Raw genomic sequence first — 5,598 nt, 5'->3', positions numbered from 1 at the left:
CTTTTATATTTTATAATATATTTATATTATAGTCCTTCTTACGATACAAGTATCTTATTCTATTTATTGGACTGTATCCGAATTTATACTCCGGTACGTCATAGTTATTATATGTATTATTCAAACTTTGTGATCATTTATTGATAAATATGCACTTATTATATTTTATAATACTTATGCCTGTTTTTCCATTTATTTGTTACTTTTATAGCTTTATCGAAAAATATTTGAATACAATGGCGTGTATAAAAAAAAATTACTGTTTTTCAACCGAATATTTGTATTATTATTTCTTTAATATAAAAAAACAATTGATATTCAAAGTATAGTTCATTGTTATCTATCTGCTAGCCAATTGCTCGACCCCACACTGATACTATTCTTTGGGATGGCTTCCAAAGAACTCTTGGACCACAGTTTTAATTACCGCATAATTATCAATTGTTTTCCCTTGAAGGAAATGAGGCATGGATCAAAACAAGTTGTAATCCGATGGTGCAAGGTCTGGACTATAAGGTGGATGAGGCAGGATTTCGAACCTATGAAGTTCTTTAAATTTGTCTTTGGTTCAACGGGAAGTAATTGTAGATTGCTGAGGAGTAGGTTCTACTGCTCTATTTCAGCTTCCCCGTGGAGAGTAGATGGCGACTAACAGTATCTTTCGACACACCTCATTCCCTGGCAAGTACGCGAGTACTTGTGGACGGATTTGTCTCAACACCTTCCTGCAGAACCTCATCAATACCTATCAAAATTTTCAAACCAACACCGTGCAGTGCGCTGATCAAGGACACCTTCCCCTTCATATTTAATAATTCCATGAGTTGCTTCAGTGGCAGTGAAATTTGTTTTCCAATAAAGCCTTAAAATTACGAGAATTTCGTAGGACGCTGTCATGTTTCTTCTTTGAAACAAATAACTGAGGCTTTTTATGAAAAAATTCGAATGAGAATTAACAAGCTTAGAAAATGCTTTAAAGGGATTATTAAGTATAGGGAAGTATTAAATAAAATTCAAATATTTACAGCCCTTTGAAATCTTGAATTTGATAAAACGGTAATTTTTTCTTATACACCTCATTAAAATCAATGGCTTTTTCTTTTCATGCAGCCATTCTGTAATTAAATATTTTTTATTCTCGTTTTTATATTTATTTTTTTATCATTATTCTATTTTACTTTCATTATTTTAATCAATTCACAATTTGTATCATTGCATATAAAAAATAATGATAATTTTATCTTCAAGTAATATATTTATAAATTCACCCTTTATAATTTATAATAAAGAAATTAGATAAATAATTTTATCACGAAAATTCTATATATTTCAATTTGTAAATATTCAAGTCATTAACGTGATTAGTAATCATGATATAGGCTGTGAAAGGGTAAAGGTATTTATAAGAGATGAGAAAAGTGTTGAGTCAGCTTTTCTGCCTTTCCCATCTTTAGCTCCTTCACAAAGCTTTTCCAAGCAGCTACGAAGGGCCTTCTCAAAAACGCTGTGACATTAAATGCTTTCTGTTGATACTTTCTTCCAATTTCTCTACAATCTCAGTGAAGGAATCGCCCAAATGTGTATTTTTCATTTGTAAATTAATATTTATTCCGACCCTGATGAATTATTTTATTTATATTTATGTCTGAACTAATAATAAAAAATATCTAAATTATCAAAACTCATCACTACAAAACAATTATGTTCATGGAATAAAATTTTATAGTGATGTATAAAAAAACAACAACATAATAATGCTGATACGATATATTCAAAAAAGGGGGGATTACTAAGTATAAAGAATACATATACACAAAAAAGAAAAATTTATTATGAAAATCATAATTGAAAAAAAAATTGTAATAAATTTTAATTTACCCTTTGTTGATGAGACTTTAGCGAGTTTATGTTAGACCAAAAATTAAAATAAATAAATAAAAGCAGAAACTAAAGCTACTGTATCAAATTCAAAATTTAAAAGAGAAAATATAACTAAAAGACAAATGAGAGAAAATGTCTTTATTAAAATTTCCAAAATGTACCTCACATATAGATAAAGAACCTTAGTTTATTCCAGATATTTCATCAAAATTATATAAAAGTATTAAAATACTGCTATAAAATTAAATTGACATGATTGGATTTGAAATTTAATTTTGGTCGTTTGCAGCTCAGAGATTGAAGGCGTCACCTTAGCAACCTCGATCTTAGTATTATTGATAATTTAATACAATCAAATTAAAAAAATATCTATGAAAATATAATCTTATTTTAGTATGGCTACTTTTAACAATTTAATCAGTCAAAAGTTAATGCTAATTAATGTTTCATTTAAAAACATAAATAAATAAAAAATACCATGGCTTCTTTAAAATCCACATTTTATATTTATAAAAACTTTTTTTACAAAATTTCAGTTTTAATAAAAGATACTTTAATGATTAGTATAGTTTTTGTAATATTATTGTATAATTTTTTGGATACGTGTTGGGCGTAATAGTCGTTCTGTAGCGGCACCGGTTTAAATCCGGTCAGGGAAAGGGGTTGACTTTTGTTTCGTGGCGGTCTCACGGAATGAAAACTTGACATCTCCCTCCACCCCCCAACATTTTGGTTAGAATAGGTTCGTTGCCTGTAGAAAATCCTTCCGTATGTCAGAATTGACTAAGTAAATGTTAAAAAATAATTAAAACAAATATAAATTAATCCACCATTGTGTTTGTTTTTATTAACCTCATGGTAACGCAGAAAGAAAATTAATGTGATGTAATGGTATATCAAGAAGTTATACTAATTAAAAAATAAATTCGTTAAATATATTTTTCAATATCTGTTCTGTACCGACGCTGGTTGAAATCCGGTCTGTGAAAAGGGTTGACTTTAATTTCATGGCGACCCCACGGAATGAAAAATTGACCCTTCCCCCTGTGCACTCTGATTAGAATATATTCGTTGTGCGTACATAACCCTCCCAGATGGCTAAATTGACTTAGTAGAGAATAAAAAAATAACAAAATATTTACAAAAATTGTATCATAGTGTGAAAAAAACGTCCAAATATAAATTAACCCACCATTGTGTTAGTTTTTTATTAATCTCATAGTAAGAAAAAAAGAAAATTATATAATCTAATGGTATATCAAGAAGTGATACTAATTAAAAAATAAATTCGTTAAATATCTTTATCAATCCGGAAATTTCTAAAGTCCTTGTTCAAAACCTTGTGAAGTCGTGAACTATCAAGAACCAAGTGCGAGGTTCAGGCCGTAAAAAAAACAAAAAATAGATAATAATACAGTTTAATCAAAATATTTCTTGTCAATATCCCGTAATATAAAATTAGTCGCCTTTCAAATCCAACTCATAAAGCCAGTAAACATTCAAGTGTTTTAAAAAAAAAATCTTAAATTAAAGTCAGCTCAAAAATTATCATATTTAGGAGCTGAGAGGTGTTTGTTCAGTTCTCAGGTGGAGTGATCGGCTAGACTGCTCGTTAATAATTACTTAATACCACTTGTGTTCGAAATTTTAATTAACCTCGTTGAATTATTTCTTTTTTTGCTAGTTAAATGAGTGTGCATTAAAAGTTAGATAATTGTTTTGCTTTATTTATGTCTCATATCGTTTATAATGCCACTTGAACTATCTATTTGATTTTTAAAAAAATCAGGATGACATTAAAAAAACTTTATTTATTATCCTTTTTTTTTTTATTTTCCTAACAGCCTTCAATGGCACGTTGACCTGAAATCATAAGTACCGGAATAAGTGTTATGTAATTTAATTTAGTCCAACAAATGAGTTATTTTATATTGTATATTTTATATTTTATATTTAAGAGTCACTATCTAGTAATTATAATGGCAATTGTGTTACTAAATTTCTGAATATTTGTTTTTATTGCAATATATTTTTTTAATTTATTTAATGTAATTTACAACTGTACAAAATAATACAATAGGTAAATATGTTGTATGTTTCATATACACTTCAAAATCTTGGGAAGGAACCACCCATTGGTGGTACTTCAAACATTAATTTAAATTAGAAGGTCCCGTGGCCATCTTCTTTTCAGACGCCTCGGAGGATTATCAGGGATTGTTAAGGATGAAAGATTAAGAATTAATGGGTTAGGATGGTTAAGGAGTTTGGAATGAAAAGACGCATGTCTGTTTTGGGCCAAATCTGCAACGAATGGGATGTTAAGATCTTTGTGAATGAGTTTATTTGTAACGTAATAAGGAGCATCAAGGATTTTACGTAGGATTTTGGATTGTAACGATTGGATGCGGGAAGAATTTGATGGTTTGGTGGAGCCCCAGAGCTCAATTCCATATATCCAAATTGGTCTGATTATCGTAGTCTATACTAATTTTTTGTAGTGAATGGGAAGTTTAGACTGTTTGTCAAGTAAGTGTTGTAGCAATCGGAATCTACGAGCAGTTTCTTGTCGTTTCAGTCTTGTGTGTGGATTCCAAGTAAGTCTCTTGTCAAGTTGGAGTCCTAAGTATCGAATCTGTTCAACAGGCGTTAGTGGAGTATTTAGAAAGGATACTGTAGGACAGGAGGGCGGAGGTTTACGACGGAGAGTAAAGGTGATCTGGTGGGATTTGTCAGGATTTATTTTGATTCTCCAGTTTTTACACCATTCTTCAACAGATGTTATGTGGGCCTGTATATAATTTTTTAAAAAACTTTGATTATTAATGAGAATTTAGAATATTAAGTGGAATAGAGTAAGATGACTTATTGGTATTGAGAAGCAATCCGTTTGTAAGTAGTTTACAGTATTTTTAGCTCCTGCCCGTAAAAAAGGAGGAACTTTAGATTCGACCATCAAGCGTCTGACATTTGAGTTCTGTGTAGTCGTTCTGTCCAACCTTCTATTTTCGTGTTAATAGGAATTAAATGCATTATTGATATGTTTGCACTTTCCATCGTTTTTTGAATAAATATACATATTTTAGAATGGAATTTCATTTTGATGACAGACAACTTTATTTTGTTCTTTGGGAAAATATAGTCTTAATGGGTTTTCTTCATATATGGGAGTGAAAAATAAATTTACTTACCCTGGCGATTCGATCCTCATGGTAGAGCCCTTGAATGATCTGAATCTCAAAAAATGATAGGTCCTTAAGATTTTTTCAGACAGGGAAGGGTCCATCTTGGATTTTATGCAAACCTCAAAGTTCCCTAAAACTTCATTTTATGAAAAGTGTGGCCGCCTATTATTTTAAAATTTGAGATAATTTTCTCGCAGAGATGGGCAAAAATTAACTATTAGTTTCATAGTTACCCAACTCTGTTTAGAGGTATTCACGCCGTTTTCTTATCTCAGACGCTTTTTAAATATTGCTAAAGTAACTATCAGTTGCGCATGCGCTAGTTAGCAAATGAACATATGCAACTTCGTGTCCCACAATAGACTATTTTACAGTGAACTCAAATAAAAACAGTAGTGAAAAAAAACAGTGTCAGTGAAATATTAAGTGATACTGCTCACATGAGAGCTAAAATATAGGTGAGTTGTCGCTTATTTATTAACTTTTAGTGAATCGTGTATACGTTCCTTAATACCAACAGCAGCCATAGACT

This window comes from Halyomorpha halys, unplaced genomic scaffold (assembly GCF_000696795.3).
Source record: "Halyomorpha halys isolate HHAL.00 unplaced genomic scaffold, Hhal_1.1 Scaffold1535.1, whole genome shotgun sequence".
Classification (NCBI taxonomy): Eukaryota; Metazoa; Arthropoda; class Insecta; order Hemiptera; family Pentatomidae; genus Halyomorpha; species Halyomorpha halys.
Note: the sequence above shows the minus strand (reverse complement) of the source record.